Source organism: Marmota monax, unplaced genomic scaffold, assembly GCF_021218885.2.
Source record: "Marmota monax isolate L192 unplaced genomic scaffold, Marmota_monax_Labrador192_F-V1.1 WCK01_AAM20220418_F8-fsc00092, whole genome shotgun sequence".
Classification (NCBI taxonomy): domain Eukaryota; kingdom Metazoa; phylum Chordata; class Mammalia; order Rodentia; family Sciuridae; genus Marmota; species Marmota monax.
Window position 1 is genome coordinate 6431849 of NW_026692583.1, and position 20820 is coordinate 6452668.

Here is a 20820-nt window from a genome sequence, read left to right on the forward strand (position 1 = left end):
ATTTAAAAAATTGCTCTCTGCAATGGCTGCCAGGTCTGAAGGGTGCAACTGGGTTAAAAAAAAAATGTGGCACAAGAGTTTCGGTGCTGGGGAGAAGCGTTCAAAGAAATGCAATCTGCACAGCCTCTCCCTGGGCCCGTCCTCCGTGCACCCTATTCTTCACTTAGGTTCTCAGATGACATCAATAAGGACGAGTTCCTAAGGCCCAGAATCCTTTCTTCTCCTTCTCACCTCCCCAGGTCTCTTCCACCCCAACTCTCCCTAGCTTCTCGGGGTTAATGAGTCCTCCTTAGCCTCAGCCCCCCCCCTGCAGGGTTTGCCCCCCACTTCTTCCTCCCCCCACCCAGCTCTTGCCCTGCTTAGCCCCAGCCCCTCTCTCCTCCATCCTTCCTTCCACACAGTGGAATTCTCCCTCTTCCTCAGGCTCAGCATCAACAGTGACCCATCCCGACCCTGTCCCGGGGTCCAGCAGAGGAAGAGCCCACCCTCTAGAAGCAGAAGGACCCACACTGGCTAACAATCGCCTGCAGCCTTCCAGCCCGCAGGGGAAGGAGGGGACAGGGTGCGGGGGGGGGGGTGAGTCACTGCAAAAGAGAACCTTTAATACCCATCAATACAGACGGCAGCGCAGAATCCTAGAACGTCCTTGGCACTGAATATGAATACTCGTCTACACGAGGAGTGTGCGAACATTTTTCTTTTTCCGTTTGCCATTGACAGGTGGAAACTCGTGGGGGAGGGCACTGATTGATCTCCCCTGGGTGGCTTTGGCCTCTTTTACCCAGGTTCTTTGTACCTCTAGTTAGCAAAGCCCTGGAGGGACAGCAGGAGGCTCTTCCCCATGCGGGGAGGGAGGAAGATGGATCAAATGTTGAGTTTTCTCCATTTTCTTACCACCTGTTTGTGCTCACACTGGGCTTTGTGATTCTAGGGAAATCAACTCAGCACCTGGAGGGAACCGTTTAGAATGGGTTTGGCTCTTGATCAGGGTTTCTTAGCTTGTTTTGGGTAGAGCTGGATTCAAAATCACGTCTGTCCGACTCTAAGACTCATGTTCTTCCTGGGGACATCCTGCTGTGACCATCCTTCTGAGTAGTATCTGTTATCTCCTTCTTTTTAACTTGCATCTGGTTGAGCTGAAACTCTGCTTCAGAGGCTAGAAAGGCAGCTGGGTTTGTTGAGGAAAAGCTCAGTGCCTAGGGAGACTGTGTATGGGGTCATGCACCGTTTCATCTCAGGACTTCTGCTGATACACCCGATCGCCGTACTTCTCAACTAAATGCTTTCCTGTGTCTGAAGTTTGGAATCTCTCTCAGCTAAGACCCTCTGAAGTGGAGATAACATTAGTGGTAGTGGTGGTGAAGGTGGAAGTTGTGGAGATGGTGGGACTGATGGTGGGTTTGCTGAAGGTAAAGTGGTCATGAGAGGGTGATGGTGATGGTGGTGATGATCATGGTAGTGGTAGTGGTGCTGATGGTGGAGGTGATAATGGTGAAGATGGTGCTGATTATGGTGGTGGTCATGGTGCTGATGGTGGTGGTGGTGGTGGTGATGATGGTGGAGCTGGTAATGGTGGAGGTGGTGCTAATTGTGGGTGGTCATGGTAGTGGTGATGATGGTGGTGATGGTGGTAGAGATGGTGGTGGAGATGATAATGTGGAGGTGGTGGTGATGATGGTGATGGTGATGGCAGTGGTAGTGGTGGAGGTGGTGGTGGTGGTCATGGTAATGGTAGTGGAGATGATGATGGTAGTGATGGTAGTAGAGGTAACAATGGTGGTAGTAGTGATGGTGGTGGTGGTTGAGGTGGAGGTGGTGGTGATGGTGGTGGTGGAGATGATAATGGTAGAGGTGGTAGTGAAGGTGGTGGAGATAATGGTAGAGGTGGTGGTGATGGTAGTGGCGGTGGTGATGGTAGTGGTGGTGGTGATGGTAGTGGCGGTGGTGATGGTAGTGGTGGTGGTGATGGTATTGGTGGTGGTGATGGTAGTGGTGGTGGTGATGGTAGTGGTGGTGGTGGAGGTGGTAGTGATGATGGTGATGATGGTAGTGATGGTGGTAGAGGTGATAATGGTAGAGGTGGTGGTGATGGTGGTGGTGGTGGTGGAAGTGGTGGTGGAAGTGGTGGTGATAGTGGTGGTGATGGTGGTGATGATAGTAATTAATGGTAGTGGTGATGATGGTAGTGATGGTGGTGATGATGGTGATGGTGATGATGGTGGTAATGATGATGGTAGAGGTGATAATGGTAGACGTGGTGGTGGTGGTGGAGATGATAATGGTGGAAATGGTGGTGATGATGGTAGTGATGGTGGTGATGATGGTGGTAGAGGTGATAATGGTAGAGGTGGTGGTGATGGAGGTGGTGGTGGTGGTGGTGGTGTTGGTGGTGATGGTAGTGATGGTGGAAGAGATGATAATGTCAGAGGTGGTGGTGGTGATAGTGGAGGTGGTGGTGATGGTGGTGGTGATGGTGGTGGAGATGATAATGGTAGAGGTGGTGATGATGGTGGTGGTGGTGATGGTGGAGGGGGTGGTCATGGTGGAGGTAGCGGTGATGATGGCTGAGATGATGGTGGTGGTGGTGACAGTGCTGCTGACAGTTCTGTCATGGAGTCAATATACCCCAGAAACTTGATGCACCTTCAACAAATTTCCACAAGCCTGAGGTAGAGCTCAGGCACAGCTGGTGAGTGCGACGCTCGCTTGGTGTTCTTTCGGCTCACAAGCCCTCTGCTCTTGTGGCTGTCCCCACCCTGAGGCACGGAAACCCAATTAGACCAGTTTTCAGTGAGTGCAGAAGGCAGACAAAGCAGGAAGGCCTCAGTGAGCTCTGGTACGTCCTCAGCTACGGAGACACACACCTGGGGAAAGTTTGAACCAGGATTTTATTTGATCTGAGGCTCAGTTTTTTTTTTTTTTTTTTAATTAATCCCAAAATGCCGAACTCTCCGATTACTCTCCAGATCCCGCAAGGCAATGTGTGTAGACTGCGTGGCGCATTCTGACCCAGGAACATGCATTCTGCAGTTGGTGCTCGCTACATGCAGACGGGATTAGGTTAGTTCTCACGACTCCCTAAGGGATCCCCATTTTAAACTTGTGCAAACCAAGGCTCGGGGAACCATGTAACTTGGGACTCTAGGTGACATATACCGGGTGCGCAGAGGCGCCAGGGTATGCCAGACACCACCGCCAGCAATCCCAACACCCCGTGAGCCAGGGCCCTCATACCACCCGTTCTGCAGGCGGAAAACCCGGGGTGCAGAGACTGACTGACATGTCCGGGTGGTGAGAGGAAGGCACAGAGGTCTCACCCGGGTTAGTTCCTCCAGGACCCACCTGCTGCGCCAGCCATTGGAATGGTGGCCAAACAGAGGCCCCCTGAGGTGACGTGGTGGGGGATCTGGGAGGAGCTCAGGTGGTGCAGCCACCATCTGAGCCTGCGTCTCTCTCTCCAGGTTCTGCAGCCAGCACATCCTTGCTTCCAAAGGTGGCCCTTAGCCAGGTCCTTGTGCAGGAGATTCTGGGCCAGGTCTCAGCTGCCCTGGTGAGGATGTTAACAGAGGGGACGGTCCCTCTACCCCCAGAAGACTGTGCTCCTTACACCCTTCCCACTGTGAGAACTCACTGGCTCCAAATGCATCAGCCATTTCACAGGAAACGACAACAGAAGTCCATACTTTCTTAAGGGGGGAGAAAAAGGATGAAAAGACCAGCGGCAATCCTCTCCCATCCATCTGGGACAGAGGAGAACTGCGCTCCGTTCTGTGGGTGGCCTTCTCCGAACGGCTTCTAATTCATAGAGACAAAAAAACATAAAACAATTTAAGGCATTGGCACACTCGGGCCGGCAACCCGGCCGGTCCCCGGGGGGAGCGATTCTGGCAGGGCCCTCCGGAGGCTGGCCAAGGGAGGAGGCCAGGAGGCTCACGGGAAGGCTGAAGCCTCTTTTTTCGCTCCCTCTTATGCTGATCCCTGCTTGCTGGGCCTGAGAGGTACTGGAGGGAAGTGGGTCGGCCGGGTAATTATCTGGCTGGTAATTACAGCCAGTTGTGGGGGGATATCGCATATTCCAAAGGGCCCCCACGCCAGCTGGGAAGAGCCCTCACCAAAGATGGATTTATGGCGGGCTCCACGGCCCGGGGTGTGTGTCTTGGCTTGCGAGCTGCAGAGAGCACAGCCACTTTTATTTTTTTGCTCCTCTCCTCTCTTTAATCTCAACTTCAGAAGAGAAGGACTCAGTTGTTAACTTGCTGGGATTCGGAATCTGGGCTTTTTCATGTGCGGGAGGCAGGAAGGAGCCGCGAGGGTTTCATTCACCATGGTGTCAAGGATACTGTGTTTCAGACTGAAATGAATGCATACCCAGATTTCCAGAACATGTTCAGTCAGCCGAAGTCCCATTATGGTTTTCGAGTATTGAGCAGTGTTCCCATTATTAGCCACATTTTACAGATGAGGAAACTGAGGCTCAGAGAGGTCAGCCAACATACCCAAGGTCACACAGACAGAAAGTTGAAGCAGGCATCCAAACCTGGGCAGCCAACCACCCTTATGTAGGGATGGGCAAGAGGCCGGAAGCTGGGATGATAGATAGATGACTTTCGGAGAAATGTCATGGAATCCCATCTGGTTTCAGTGGATAAGAGAAGGTCTAGAAAGATCAGGTTTAAGTCATGAATTTGTGATAGAATCATGTTGTCTTGACACTTTGCCTACGGCTCCTGCCCCACTTCTCTGTTGCTGCATTTTCTCCAGGTCTGGGAAACTTTCAAACCCCAAAAGGGCTGCACGTTCACACTCTTACACTCTCCCTCATCAGGCCTGGGTGCCTCTGGATCCTTGACCCCCAGGAGGGTGACCAGCCATCCCAGCTTGCCTGGGACTGAAGGGTCTCCCAGGATGGTGGACTTTCAGGACTAAACCTGGGATACCTTAGCCACTCTCTCCCTACATGGCTTGGTAAACTTTGATAAATAGAGCCCATCAATAGCTGCATAATATAAGTCTCTCAGGAGCATCGCCCAGGCCTCCAGAGCTGGGCCTCAAGCATCAAATAGAGCTGGTGTGGAATCTCACCGCCCCCCACTGCCTTATCCATGAAAGATCTGGGGCATTTTTTTTTTTTTTTTTTTTACTTCTCAGAACCTCAGTGTCTTCATCTGTGAAATAGGAATGAGGCTTCAATCTGTCTTTTAGGGTTGTGATCGGGCTAAAATGAGATCATGCATAGGAGACGCTCAGCCCAGGACATCCCTAGAGGAATGGGAAACAAGTCCCTGTCTGGGGCTGTCACTGAGTGATTGTCGTACAGAGGGCTGCGGGCTTATTGGGTAAGGTTGCTTTTCTGTGATTCATTCTTTTCTTTTCTTTTTCTTTTTTTCCTTTGGGTTGCAAACCACCTGTCATAGGGGCCGGAGATGAACTGGAACAGCGTGCAAGATTCTCCCCACCTGATGCACGGAGACCCCATAGCAGTGTGACTCTCACGGCCCTTTTCCAGACAAGGAAACCGAGACCCAGAAGGTAAACCCACTTGCCCACCATCATGCAGGCCCCAGGGGCTGAGGTGAGATTCCAACAGGATGCAGGCTGGGCTCCAAGCCCAGGGTGTCCGTCACAAAACTGCTCGTCTTTATACAATGGCTCCAATTACATAAAGATGAGGTTTGAACACGTATAATTTAACTCATTCCCTTTAATTTTGCATTCAGGTATATTTTTTTTCATTTGGTTCAATTTTATTTTATACCTCTGGAAACAATATTGGGGTGACTGTCCTTTTTCTGTGCCAGGGTTTTTCAACCTTGGCATTCTTGACATTTTGGGCTAAATGGTTCTTGGTTGTGGGGGTTGTAGGATGATAATTGGCACCCCTAGTCTTGGCTTACTGAGTGCCAGTGGTACCTCCTTTGATATCTCTAGATTTTGGCAAATAATGTCCCTTGCAAGGGGCAAAATTGATTCGCATTGAGAACCACTGAAATGCACCCTTTTTTTGGGGGGGGGTACTGAGGATTGAACTCAGGGGCACTTGACCACTGAGCCACATCCCCAGCCCTATTTTTTATTTTATTTAGAGACAGGGACTCACTGAGTTGCTTAGTGACTTGCTTTTGCCGAAGCTGGCTTTGAACTCGAGATCCTCCTGCCTCAGCCTCCTGAGGCACTGGGTGAAATACACCTCTGTTTGCGGTGTGATCATTCCCAGATCTAAGTGTTGGTGCCATTTTTCTTCTTTTATTTTTTTAATGGATTCTTCATGCATACTACCCAGCCATCCTCCGCAGAAGTTCTACCAATTCGTAAGGCCACCTGCAAATTCTCTGCCTCTACATACTTCCAAGGACCCCTTTTGCCCCAGGAATTCTTAGGGGTCCTTAAGAAGCACAGCATCTCCGCACCCACCCAGAAGTATAGGACAGAGAGGTCCTTATAGGTTATCCAAACCTATTGGTTCAAAGAGGGGACACAGAGGCTGAAGAGGGGAGGATTTGCACCAGGCCATGGAGGGGGTAAGCCGAGGTAAAGACAGGAGTCCTTGGACATCCAGGACCAGCCACCCATCTCGATGGTCACCGTCGGTTTCCCTGGTCATCCCAGATAAGATGGCTTCATCGAGGCTCATGTTATGGCCCGGGCTTTCTCCCAGGTGGTGTGGGATTCATAATGGGCTTTATTTTTTATTTTTATTGTGCTGGCTGTGGATGAAGGGGGAACTTTGGTGGCGAGGCGGGGAGGGCTGTGTGCTGGGCAGTTGAAGGGTCGGTCAGAATTTATGGGCTTGCCGTCTGCTACGGGCTGGGTTTATTGTCCTTTGTAAATTCTCCACCGTTTCCCCCCCTTTGAAGTCAGGAGCGATGGAATCAGTGGCCTAATTGATACAGGATGGGAAGAGGCTAGGGATGCTCCGCAGAGACGGGGCCAAGGCGCTCCGGCAACCATATGCGTTTGGGCTCAGGAGCTCCTCAGACGGGAACGATCTGCTGGCCCAACACAACTCAGAACGAGCTGAGACTCTTCCCGGGGCCTTCCTGGCCTTGCCCGTGTCTATCTCCGACTTCACCTCCATCCTTTGACTTCATCCTCCTCCTCTCCTCCTCCGGCTCACCATTAACTTCTCCACTTCTTTAACGATCTGCATCTGTTCCCACCTCAGGGCCTTTGCACATGCTGTTTCCTCTCTCTGGGTTCCTTCCCAAGGGTTCTTTGGGTGGCTGGTTCCTTTGATTACTTAAGGTCTCTGTTCATATGCCATCCAGGGGCTCCATGGGAGCTTAGCAAAAAAGTGTGCTCGGGAGGCTGGCACATGATGATTTGATTAAGGAGTCTGAGCAGGTGGGCCACACAGGGCTGCGTGCACTGTTGAGGGACGCTCTGGGACTTGAGTCTCTGGTGAGAATTTGGAAGATGCACATGGAAGAACAAGAAGCAGGAAGTGACACGGAATTGAGGTTTACATGTATCCCTGAGGAGCTGCGTGGCTGTATCAGATTTTGCTACTGAGTAAATGACTCCAAACTCCGTGGTTGCAACAGTAACTGCTTGTGTAGCTCAGGAGTTTGGTGGCTTTTCTGGTTCACCTGGAGACTTTCGTGGGCTGCCGATGGCTTCTGGGTCCTCTGGGACCGGCTGGTGGCAGACAGTGCCACTCTGCAGCTGGCCTTTGCTCTGCGAGCTCTCTTCTGCTGCACAGCTGAGCTCAGCCTCGTCCCAGGCAAAGCTCAGGTAGCCCAGGAGGGGACAGAGAGGGCCTGGTCCCGCTCAGTCAGTCAATCACTGTTCAGTCAGCGTGGCTGCAGCGATGCACACGTAGGCTTAGGTGGAGACAGCGGAAGTGACATTGAGCCTGAATACCAGCCGTGCACGGTTAAGCCAGTGGGGTTCATCCTGGGCCTCCATGTCGTGTCTGGAAAGTGGGGACCCTCGTGGCTTCTGTCCACCCCACTGTGTGGAAGTCCAGAGCACAGGGCAATGAACGCAATGCAACGATTATTTGGCGCCACTGTGTGAAGTCTTTGTGTTGGAAGCATAATGAGTTAGAAAAAAAGATCTAACGGGGAATGGAATCACAAAGGACTCTATAGGACCCTGCTGTAAGAGACGCTTAGAATTAAAAATATAAGTAATGATGCTGGTGGCTCCAACTGTGCCCATCATTTCCCGAGGCATTCCAATACCCCAGGGCCCGCGGTAGACGTGGAAATTAGCCTAGTAAAGCAGTTATAAGCTCAGGTTTTCCTTGTGCTTGAATTCTGCTTCCTTCATTACTAGGCTGTGTGAACCTTGGCAGGTGACTTAACCTCTCTGAGCCTCTGTTCTCTCTGTAAAATAGGGTCTGTGTGAGGGATGGCTCCACATGGTTGCTGGGGAATTAAATGAGATAATCCATAGAAAGCTTTTGACGGAGCCTGGCACCCAGCGAGTGCTCACTAATGCAGAATCGGAGCTCAGCGTATTTACGAATAAATGAAAGAGGAGAATAACACAAGAGAGCCAGGCGGGGACTGGGGGTTAGGGGAGTACCTAGATCCACACCTCTCTGAATCTTCTCAGTCTAGGGAGTGCATGGAACATTCTAGACTCAGAAGAGGCAGACATGGCGGCATGAGGATGCCGAGAGTCCCATGGGGATCCAGAATCAGGAATCTTCAAGAGAATAGGCCTTGCCTTCTCTTTATAGTACATAGTGGGCCCTCAACCAGTGTTTGTTGAGTGAATTACTGAGCATATGTATGCACAGACAAAGATTCATGCGACACATATCATCCTGCCCCTGGGAATTGAGACCGCCTTCAGGAGACTCCCAACCCCCCAGGGCAGAGCCTGGCACATAGTAGGTCCTCAGCCAGAAAAACTATTTGTCTGGCCCCAGAGCCGATCAACCAAACTGGTGACCGGTGCTTCAAAGAGAAGATGTCTGCCCTCTGCCCTCCGGGGCCAGCCCTCCTGTGCCTCGGCGAAGTGATTTTCCCTTCTGTGGTTTGAAGCCAGTTCCTTGACATTGTGTAAACATGGTTTTGTGTGGTTGAAAATGTATGTTAAAAATGTCACTAATTACCCAATAGCCTGTAACCACTTAATTGGTCTGTCATGTAAATACCTAATTAGGGGCCTTGGAGAAGGGGGCAGATGGGAGGCCCAGCCACCCGGAGGGAGACTTCTGGAGACTTCTTTCTCTTGAGGCCCTTTAGAGACACAGGGGTCCCCTGCATCGGTGGCCAGAGGAGCGGGGGACATTCTCAGGCTTCCTCAGAGGCTCTGGCCTCCAGGATGCGGCTGGGGCCGGCACGGAGCCACCAAGTTTAATGGGAACCAACTGGGCCTGCCCTCCCCTGCCCTGCAGAGCGTGCTCATTTCAAGCCAAAGAATCGCACATGTGAGTGGCGCCCGCGCTCGCCTCTCCCTCCAGAGAGCCCAGGTCGCTGAGGCCCTATCCTTACTCTTCAGGCCTCTGCAGTGGGTGACGAGGAGGCTGAACCCCAGCTGAGCCCACCTCGAAGTCCTCCAAGGGAATCCCCGGTGCCCAGCACCTCTCCTCCCTGCCTCCAAGGACGGGGGTGGCCCTGGGTGCTCTGGTGACGGCCGCGGTTCGTCCCAGGCAAGATGTTGGCACAACTTTTATCTGTCTCCTTGGAGACTTCTCTTTATGACCTCCTGGCCACATGTGGGGAGGGCAGAGCGTATTGATCACAGCTGCTCAGACAGTCGCCATGACTTCAGAATGAGCAATGTCCACGTCCCCTGGGCTTGTCCTGCTTCAAAGCGTTTCCCTGCAACCGGATCCCTGGCCTGGTCCTGGGGAGGACTGGGCCTCCCTGGTCTGGTCAGCACATGCTCAGTTTCCTCCCCCCCCCCCAGGCTGATGGTTCTGCCGTTTCTCCTGAGTGCCGCAGAAGTTAGGGGCTTGGGGGAAAAGAGGCCTAAAAGCCCCGTCTCTTGTATCTACAAGCTTGGAGAGTACGTCCAAACCCTTTGCCCTCCTGAACCTCATTGGTCTTGTCTAGAAAATGGGTATGATAATGGACCAGTAGTGAGTTGCTGCAAAGATGGAATGAGACTGGGATCTAACTGCAAGGCAGAGCCCCCGTGAAGGGTCACTGGTGCTTATGGATCTGACTTCTCAACTGTAAATGGGAAGAAGCGTCGACCTCAATGGGTCGTGTTGGGGCTGGAAGGACTTGCCATGCACAGGGCATGACAAGGTGCCCAACACACTTTAAGTGGCCCGTGTGTGGATCACTGACTTCACAGTCTTTGTTGTTATTAACATCTTTTCATTCCAGGGTTCTGGCCAACATCAGGCTTGGAAATGGAAGGATTAGGTGACTTGGCCAGGCTCATAAAACTGGCAAACGGCATGCTGGGATTTGAACACATCTCCGTGTGGTTCTGAGCCTGAGGTCCCCTCTTTCCACTGTCATCCTCTCTTGGTCCATGGAGAGGTATTCAGGTTATGGGCAAGCAGTGATCACAAAGTATACTATCCTTAAAAGAGGCCAAAATGATTAATTAGTGATTCTGGTATTTTAATCCTGGGAGCTATTTCTTTTTCTTTTGTAATAAGACAGTGATAAATATAACATTTAAGCATTTTTTTTAGAATAATGATTTGGATCTCAAGTGTCCCCAAGTGTTCATAAGCCCAAGGCTGGGTGGCCAGCCTGTGGTGCAACTGGACACTGTGGAGCCTGTAGGGGGCGGGGCCTCAGGGGAGGAAGTTAGGTCATGGGGGGGCGTGTCCTTGGATGATGGCTCCTCCCCACTCTCTCTGCTGCCCTGTCACCAAGAGGTGAGCAGTTTCCTTTGCTACATGCTCCTCCATGATGTCCTGTGCCACTACAGGCCCAAAGTGATAGGGCCAAGTGACAAGGAACTGGAGCCACTGAAACTATGAGCCCAAACAAATCTTTCTTCTTTATAAGTTGATTGTCTGGGGTATTTTGTCAGAGTGAGGAAAAGCTGACAGATACTAATTTAGAAAACTCTGCAGGTGATGACGACTTAGATGTCTTAAAAAGAAGTTTATTTTGAGGTAGGAGAACACCATTTATCTATTTATTAAATGAAGAACCAGATGATTTATTTTTTTTAATCATCTTTTTAAAAGAAAATTTAGAAATTTGGAAAACTAGAAGAAATTTTTAAAACTCATCATTTTCTTATACAGACATTGAACCATTTTGTAGAAGTTTTGTTTCAGGCAATTTTTTTTACAAGAGTTTTTTAAAATACCCAGTTTTAATAATACTGCAAAGCTAACAGTGTATCCCCATTTTCTTGTGATATTTTTACAGAGGCACTTGGTATTATTGTAAGTTTTTTATGAGCCAATTTTTAATCATTCATCAAAGTAGGGTCAACATTAATCTTGTGTCTCTAATTCTTTCCTATTACAGACACCAATTCAATGAGCATCGGTTTTTGTACTAAGTTCTTTTTTTTCTTCCTTTCTCTCCCTTCCCCACTTCTCATCTTCTATTTTTCTTAGTGCTTAGATTTTTTAAAAAATGAATTCTTCTAAGAAAACTGCAGAGCCCAAGCTGTGGACATTTTAATGCCATAAATATCCATGGCTAAGGTTTGTTTTGGGGGGTGGTTACCAGGGATTGAACTCAGGGGCACTTGACCACTGAGTCACATCCCCAGCCCTATTTTGTATTTTCTTAGAGACAGGGTCTCACTGAGTTGCTTAGCGCCTCACTAAATTGCTGAGGCTGCCTTTGAACTTGTGATCCTCCTGCCTCCGCCTCCCGAGCTGCTGGGATTATAGGTGTGCACCACCACACCCAGCCTGCTAAGGTTTTTTAATTTTTGCTTTTGTACTGGGGATTGAACCCAGGGGTGCTTAACCACTGAGCCACATCCCCAGCCCTTTTCATATTTTATTTAGAGACAGGGTCTCCCTAAGTTGCTTAGGGCCTCACTAAGTTGCTGAGGCTGGCCTCCAACGTGTGATCCTCCTGTCTCAGCCTCCCGAGCCAACGGGATTACAGTTGTGCTGGTAAGTATGTTTTTGCCAAGATGTCCATGTGACATCTTGAGGTTCCTCTGGTTGTCCAGTTTCACAACCATGGGTCCAGGTGGCCGTCCATTCTGTCTTCATTTATTCACCAGCTCCTATTGCGCCTGCGTGTCCTGGCAGGGTTTGCCAGCACGTTTCTAAGGTGCAGCAGATGGGCCTCCCCAGCTGTGAGTCAGAAATCACAGTGAGACAAGGAAGTGGCTCATCTTGGATTCTCAATGTTTCCCTGAGGACTGACGGGCAGAGGTCTCCTCTGGACCTCTGGCTCTTTGTGGGGAGGTGCTCAGTGGCCCAGCACTTCCAGGAACCCTGCCCTGATGTTCGCCAGCACCCAGCTTCGTGGGGAGAAAAAGCCGCAAATGCTCATTGTTTGAGCCTGTTGGAGTGAGGACTTAAGTGTCCGAGTGAGCATTCAGCTCTCCGCCTCCTCGTTACCTCTTCTGTCCAACAAAGCTTTTATACAGAGCACGAGCGCCCATAAATAACGGACCAACCTATAAATAAATACAGCTGGGAGCCCACAAAAGCCCTTGACAAATGCTGTTTATTTAATTTCTCAAGTGTGGTCCATTTGGGATCCAATGCGGGGGGACCGCTAAGCTTTTAAAAGCCAGCTTATGTGCCTAATCTTGATTTTCCTTTCGAGGGGCCATCCTGCTGTCTCCCCAACACCTGCCTAGTTCAGTAGAGCCGCAGGGCTGTCCGTGAAGACAGGAATTTAGGACAAAGATGGGCTTCGGAGGCCCTTCCCAACGAGGGCCACTCAGGTGGGGACAAGTCCAGTCATGCCCTCACTATTGATCTGGCTAGCACGGAGCTGGTCTGATCTCAGCTACTGTGCTTGAGCCACACTGGCCTTCTTTGAAACAATCCTGCCCCAGGATTTTTGCACATGCTCTTCCTTTGCTAGAATGTTCTGCATCTGGCCCTGAATGCAGACTCCTTCTCATCTGTTAGGTCTCAGGTCCACTGTTAGTTAGCTCCCCCTACAGGCTCCAGTAGCCCAGAATATCAAAACTCACCTACAGACACCTATTAGGCAGACAGTCTGTTATATTTCCTTATAGTATTTAGTACCATTTAGAAGTATTTTATAGTTGCATTTATATATCTTTTGACTGTTTGTCTCCAATTCCCCACTAGGAATTAAGTTTTGTATGAATAGAAAATTTTGTTTATTGCTGATTTGCAGGACAGTGTCTGGCACATAGTAAAAGGTCAATAAATACTGGTTGGAAGACTGGAGAGAGGATTTATTACAAGGAAGAAATGGATTGTGGTAGAATCATGATCCAAATGACAGTAATTCCCCACTCTTTAGGCAAACTGTGCAGTGATTTTGCAGTTCTTTCCTCAAAAGGTAGAATCAGCTGCCCCACATCTGAATCCACGCTGGGCTTGTAGATTCACTCTGAGCCAGTAAAATAGTGCTGATGTGACAGCATTGTCGGTGCCCAGACTGGGCCTCCAGAGATCTTGCATGCTTCTAACCTATCTCACGGAAATCTGCCTTCACTAGGAAAACATATGGCCCATTCACCTCTGTCACCTAAGAGCCAGTCAATAGCCAGACGCAGGAGGCCATCTTATACATGCACCCCTAGCCAAACAATGATGCACAGGAGAATCCTATTGAGGTCCAATGGGCCTGGCCCAGAGCAGTAACATCAGCCACAGAAACGTAGACTTGCAGAAATCTACTGAGCTTGGGGCACTTTGTTATGCAGCAATAGCTATCTGATACATAGAACACACACACATTCATATTTATCTTGGTACACAGTAGGTGCTTGATAAATGGTAGCTACTTATTGTTGTTGTAGGTGTGCCTTACTTGGTGATTGAAGAGCCTTCTCCATCTGGGCCATCAAAAGTTGAATCATGAGCTATGTAGTCATATGCTGACCAGGCAATGTGTCCCCACTAGACCCTGCAGGGTCCATTTCAACTAATAGAAAATATCTCTCGAGCTTTGCACTTGGTCCCTTGACCTCAGGGTCAGAAGAGCATTGAGGACCCCAGTGCAGACCTGGCTCTTTGTGGGGCCTGAATAATACATGCATTTTTTCCCTGTTGCTATGATGTTTTTAGACCTTTGATTTACAGTGATGAACATGCCCCTCCGTTTGCCCTGGCTTTTGTTAATGACCCATCATGAATTATCCACGAAAGAAATGTTAAACGAGCTAATTAGGCATTAACCTTACATTATAGATCAACCACACAATTGGATCCTTCACAGCTAGCCCTGTGACAGCACAGAGCATTAAGTATTGATGTCCCAGGAAGGGCCGGGAGATGGAGGGAGAAAGCGGAATGAATCTGGGCAGGGTAACAATGAAGGCGCCTCCTTGCCAGCGGCCGGCAGGAGGGGTGTCGGTGGGAGGCCCTTGACCTGCCTGGGGTTTGACTCTTAAAGGACCCATTCATTAGCTGAGTCACCTCATAAAACAGGAAGTGATAACGACTCTCCCATAGAGCAGTGACAAACGGGTGACACCATGTTCTGAGAACCTGCCATGAACTAGGCTCTTGAAATACATTCTCCTTTTGGATAATTGGTCGTTGGAGCCCACCATTAAGGAATGCCCATCTTTCCCCTCCCTGGGCCACTCTGTGTGGATATGCCAGGCAGAGTCAGGTGAGTGAGGTTAGCATCCTGAACACAAGTGTTGACAAACTAGTCCAGCTGGATAAAAACCCCCCAAGCAGCTAGGTGACCTGGGTCAGTCAAGAGAAACATAAACCATGTACTGAGGAGTTGATACGTGGACACACACCAAATGTATTACGTGTAGAGAGGAGATAAACCATATATTGATAAATTGATATGTTGGTGTATATTAAACACACACATCAACTTTATAGCTTATAGAACTTTCTTATCTATGATGGAATTTGCTTCATGGAATCTACCAGAGATGGGGTCAGGAATGGCTTTGTGTTCTCTATTGAACAGATGCAGAAATTAAGGGCCACAGATAACAGATGATTTGTCTCAGGAGTGGAGACACAGGTTGAATTTGGTCTTATTCCAAGTCTAGTTCTGTTTTCATCACTTTTTTTTTTAACCTCTTCCTCCAAGGCACCTCCCTTTTCTGGGATAAGATTCTCAATTATACAGTGGGGGGTGTAGGGGGAAGGCTGCTCAGCCCACACCCTCTTCTCAAGGAAACCATTGGCCTGAGTCTTTGGTATGTAGGAAGCCATGTTGTCCATCACATGACCTCATTCCTGGCATTCACTTTTGCTGTAACTGATTGGATGAGAGGGAGGCACCTGATCCAAGGCAGCCAATCAGAAGGTCTTCCATAAGCAGAGGTAAAAATAGACCAATCAGATGATGGAGACACTGTGTTGTGGCCAACTCCAGGTGTGGGATGCTCCTGCCTGTCTCAAAAGGATGCCAGGCCACTTCTCCATTCCGCACGGTGTCAGATGTCCTTGTAAGACAAGAGTCTACAAAGGCCCCTGAGTGGATGATGTATCGTGGAAATGTCACCCATGTTACCCACCATGTCCCTGGAGTCAGATATCCTCGCAGGACAGGTGCCATCAAGCATTGTGAGGAAGCAAAGCCTTCAGTGGGATGGTGGAAAAATAAGTGACATCGGGTGACATGTGGATTCTGGCCCCCCACTGTAAAGATAGTAGGGCCAGTATTTGAGATTTCCACTGCCAGGTCTGGAGGGGCCCCACATATTCTGCCTCAAGAGCTAAAAGGGGAAAGCATGAATCACATATTGTATAGGATGCTTTGAGTTTTACGAAAACTGAAAATAAATCTACATTAAGGGAAAGTGGTGGCTAGATTTCATTTTGCAAGATTTGCTGCGGTTTTCCTACTTTTTAAGGCTGTTTTTGAGGGGAAAGCACATTGGAAACCACCAAATTACCCTTATAATCCTTTCTTTTTCTTTTTTCTTTTTTTAGCCTCAATTTCACGTGGACATTTGGAGCAGAGACTGGAGATATAGTGACACTGTCACCACAGGTGTGTGGGAGGGTGACTGGCCACCTCCACTCTGCACCCTTGTGGGAGGAGTGTTCACACAGGAATCTGCTAAGCCCCCTTGGTCAGGGGAGGGGGAGGGCAGGGTTTAAGAACCCAGGAGGGTCCTGCCCTTTCTAGGTGCTCTGGATGGTCTTTCCTACTTTTATTTCCCAGATGCCTCCTTTGTCTTTCCTTTCATCCTGATTCACTTTTTCCCTTTTATCTCTCTTTGCTTTTTTTTTTTTTTAATTTTGTCCACAGGCATATAACATAATTTTGTGTTATTAAAATTTGCCATTTTAATCTTTTGGGAGCACAAGGTCAGTGGCTTGCAGTGGGTTCAAGTTGAGTGTCCCTGTCCACCTTCCATCTCGAGATCTTTTCCATCTTCCCAGACTGAAACTCCGTTCCCATGAAAGGATGATTCTTCATGATCTCTACCCCAAGCCCCTGAAATCATTCTGTTTTCTGTCTCTGGGAATTTGACTGTTCTCTGGAGCTCATGTAAACAGGATCATGTGATTTGTCCTTTTATGTCTGGTTTTTTGTCTTAGCATGTTTTCAAGGTTCATCTAAACTGTATGGGAATTTCCTTTCTTTTTTTAAGGCTGAATAATATTCCATGACATGGGTGGACCACGTCTGTCATCTCCCCACCACGGATGGACATTTGGGTTATTTCCATGACTTGGCCACTGTGAGTGGCGCTATGAGGACATGGGCTTGTGGCATCTTGCCTTGCCTTTGTTGTCTTCTCCAGGGAGGTATGTTAAGCTCACACAGTTGGCCAAGTGTCCTCCTTCTGGGGCTCGCCCAGCTGCCTCTGGCTGTGCGCCTCTGGCCAAGGATACAACAGGAGCTGTCCATCTCGTTCGAGAGTGAGAGACACAGAGGAGACAGGATAAGGCCTTGTCCCTTCCAATAGTCAGGGGACAGTCAGAGGTGGATCCTAACAGGCCATGGAAATTCTAAAGTGGCAAAGGAGAATGTGGAGGAAGAAAGTCTGGACTTGGTGTCTCCCGGCTCTGGAGTCCGTTTTGGCCCTTACACCCTGACTGTGTCCTCTGCACCCGGGGCCGTGTTGAAGATGATAGGAAGCAGCCCGTGCCAAAGGCCAGGCTCAGGGAGGTGACAGGGGACTCTCAGTAGCTTCTTGCCTCACGCAGCCCAGGAGGGCAGAGGCTGTGGTCTCAGGCAGGGAGGGTCGGAGGTCGGCACTGGGAATTAGCTCTGGGAAGGGTGGAGGCTGAGGAGGCTCCAGGCTGCGGGTTTCCTGCAGGAAAGTCTCCTTTGGTGGCTCCCGCCCTGGGAGACCTTGCCAGCTTCTGAGGAGCTGTGGCCCGAGTTCCATCTTCTCCATGTGGGTACCCAGATCCCTGTGTGGCCACTTGGTCTGGAACGCAGCCTTTGGAGCCCTCTGGGCCGAGCTGATCTTGCTCTTTCATGCTGCCATTTCACTTCTGGGGCGAATGGCCCAACACTGGGAAACTGGCCTCCCGCTGGGGGATCCACCCAGCAGTGGCGGGAAGGGGAGAGATCCGGGCTCCCACGTCCTGGGTGCCAGCGGGGCCTTCCCCAGATTAACTTGGACTCTCTTGAGTCCAAGACGGAGGGAGTCTGAGCCCTTCTCATGTTTTCAGCAGAAAGGGAGCATGGTCCTGTGCTTTTGGCTCATTGACAGACATTTCCTGAGGACCTACTCTGTGCTCAGCTTTGCGTTAGGTGTGTGGGTGCAGAGACGGGCGTCAGCTTGCTGCTCTCGAGGTACTCGGGTCTCGAGGGGAGGAAGGCGACAGTTCAGAGCCCAGGGGTGAGGCCACAGTTCAGATGCCGGGAGGCACCAGGGGCCTTGGGACTGGAGACAAGGGGCCGCCAAAGCAGGGAGGCTTCCTGGAGGAAGGGGTGGGACCTGAGCGACGCGGGCTGAGGCAGATGAAGCAGCCATATGAAGAGACACCAGGAAGGTGCTCGAGGAAGAGGGAAAGGGACGGTGCAAAGACCCAGATGTGAGAAGGAACTTGGCCTTTGGGAAGTTCAGAGCAGTCCAGCCTGGTTTGGGGAAGGGAGCCATGGAGGGACAGGGAGTCTGAGGGCTGAGCCCCTTCGGGGAAGCAGCGGCCAGCTACAAGGCTCCCGCAGGTCCAGGGCTTGGGATTTGGTCTCCAGAAGGCAGGGGCTGCGGAGGAGGGGGTTCTTGGCAAGAGAAAGAGGGGCCTCCCCAGAGCTGCCCCAGAGCCGAGCCTGGCTGGACTGCAGCAGAGGGGCTCCATGCTGGGCCACTGCCTGGAGCCTTTATTAGACACCAGCTGTGTATCTAACACGTTGCCAAGCTGCGGAAACAGGCACGGGTAGGCCATGGCTCTTGCAGGGGTGAGCGTGGGCCTGGCTGGGGCGGGGGAGAAGAGATCTGAAGATAGAGACAGGGCTGTGCTGAGGGCCAGGGAGGTGAGCTGGGCCTGGGCTTGGCATGAAGATTTATAACCCCCTGGTCCTGCTCGGGCCCCGCCTCCCCTCCCCCGGGCCCAGCGCCTTTCTCTTTCTGGCGGTGTGTTCTAGAGACACCCATTATCTCTATTAATACCAGCCACAGGGTCATTTACTCAGGCACCAACTTTTCCTCCAGCATAAATATTTATACAGGACTGACCTGTGGCTGGTGCGTTTTCCTTTTATTTGATTCCTGCCGCTGTTTGTGTCTTGCTAGTCTGTCGGCTAACGTGTTTAGCTCCTCTGTCTGGAACCTTCGGAGCCAGCCAAGTCTCTGGGAATGGCTGGGGCGGGGGTGGCGGGCGGGGGCGGGGGAGGAGGAGGCAGGCGGGTCCCTCTCCTGCTGGGCCTGTTGTGGCAGGTTGGCAAAGCTGGGGAAAAGGGGGCTGTTTGCTCTCTCAAAACTGCTGCCCCCCCAAATCCAGGCTAGAAGTAGACTCGTGGGCAAGCTGAGGAACTTAGGCAGGGGACCCCCACATTAGCAAGAGCCCCTTCTCAGCTGCATGGGCACCTAGCGGAGTGTTCCTGTGGCCACGCTTTGCAAAAGCAAGATAGTTTTGGCAGCTTTCTCTTAGACGTCTCTGCCCAGCTGAACAAGCTGTGGCTCCCCGACTCCCCCAGACCCGGATCTGTTTGTGGTGATTTAAGTTGCGAGTGGGTAAATGCTGAGACGGAAATATTACGGTATTGAAGTAATACCAGTGTTAATCATTATAATAATCATGACATCCCCGCTGCATCCCCAGCCCCGGAGACACACATTATCCTCCTGGGGATGCACAAGAGGCATTGGGGGAGATTGTCACAACTCATAGCTGGAGTCGCTAGGGCTTGGATCTAGGGTTGCTGCTGCCTTCCTCGAAGCCTCTAGAAATGGGAATAATCGGAGTCATGTATCGAGTGTTTGCCGAGCACCAGGAATTGGACATACTTATTATTTTTATTTTATCCAAACCCTCTGTCAAACAGTGCCGCAAAGTAGAAAGAGAATATTGGCTTCGTTTTTGTAAAGGAGAAACCAGACGCTGGGAGGGGAGAGTAGCATTGCTAAATCAATACGGCCGATGCATCGCCAGTCAGAAGGGGAGGCTGCCGTGTCTGAGTGTCCCCCAGCGCCAAGAACCTGGCCACACTGCAAACAGGTCAGGAAGGAGCGCCCCCAAGTGTGGGCTTACGTTTGGTTGTGCAATGAAGAGTGACTTTTCCTCCACCTTTAACTTTGTCTTTTGTGTTGTTTTGGAAACTTCATAAGGGAAATTCCATACGGTTCCTAAAGGACACCAGAGATGCTGTAGAAACTTCTGTCCCTCTGCAGGTGGATGGCATGTGAGGCCAAGCTGGAGGCGGCCAGCCAGGAGCAGAAGGTGCCACCGGTCAGAGTTGGGGTGGGCACAGGCACAACTGAGACGGAGGAGGGCTGCTGATTGGGGACGGAGGATGGTGTGTTCGGATTTGCTCTCTGCTCCCAGATCTCCACCCTCATGCTCCCTGCGGCCCAGACCCAGGCGAGAAATGTCTGCTGAGACCTGCCACAGCCTGCTGGCTCCTTTAAGGGCAGAGTCCTGAGACCCAGCCCATTACCTGGCCCAGGGTAGGTGCTTCATAAGGACTGGCATTCACGAAAGGCAGGAAGGGGTGAGCGAGTGACTTCCGGCATGGACCACCTCTTAGAAGCATTTGGATTTTAATGAAAGCTCTGAAGATCGGGCCTGATACTGACCCCGGACACAGCAGTAGAATCCTCAAGATTTGGGGTCAAATGGCCATTTTCTTTAACATTTAGCTGTGAAACTGTGTCTCTTTCCCAACTGGGGTGGATCATATCAGTTCTAAGTGGCAAGGCGAACCTGGCTTGCCATGAGGGGTAGAGAACAGTTGGGGTAGAAAAAAAGCTGACATTCTGAGCTCAGGCCATTGCCTTGACCAGCATTAGCTGTGTGTTCAGTGGGCAAGTGACTCAACCACTCTGTGCCTTGTTTGCTCATCTGGAAATAGTCACAGTATCTCACTGAGATTTCACCAGAATTAATTTAGTTAATACTATAAAAAATATAAAGCTATGAAAATAAAGGTTGGTACAGAACTCATGATCAATATTTGTTGTCTATGGTTATTATCCATATTTATGCATTGAATACTCATTGTATTCCCAATCTTAATCATAACATCTCTCTTTAGTCAAGTGCTTACAATACGCAAGACGTTACTCTATTGTCTCCTTGTAAAACTCTATAAAACATTTACTTTTGTTTCCATGAGCTCCATTTTGCAGATGGAGAAATTGAGGCTCAATACAGCTAAGCCACTAGGC

General features: G+C 50.3%; 1 long non-coding RNA gene across 1 annotated transcript in view; it reads left to right on the forward strand.

Annotated features, from left to right (window-relative positions):
• Positions 1 to 20820, forward strand: part of LOC124093667 (uncharacterized) — an 84566-nt gene that overhangs the window by 40702 nt on the left and 23044 nt on the right. Inside the window, exon 3 of the long non-coding RNA XR_006852022.2 lies at positions 5415 to 5529. This is a non-coding gene — a long non-coding RNA (uncharacterized LOC124093667). The remainder of the gene's footprint in view (positions 1 to 5414; positions 5530 to 20820) is intronic.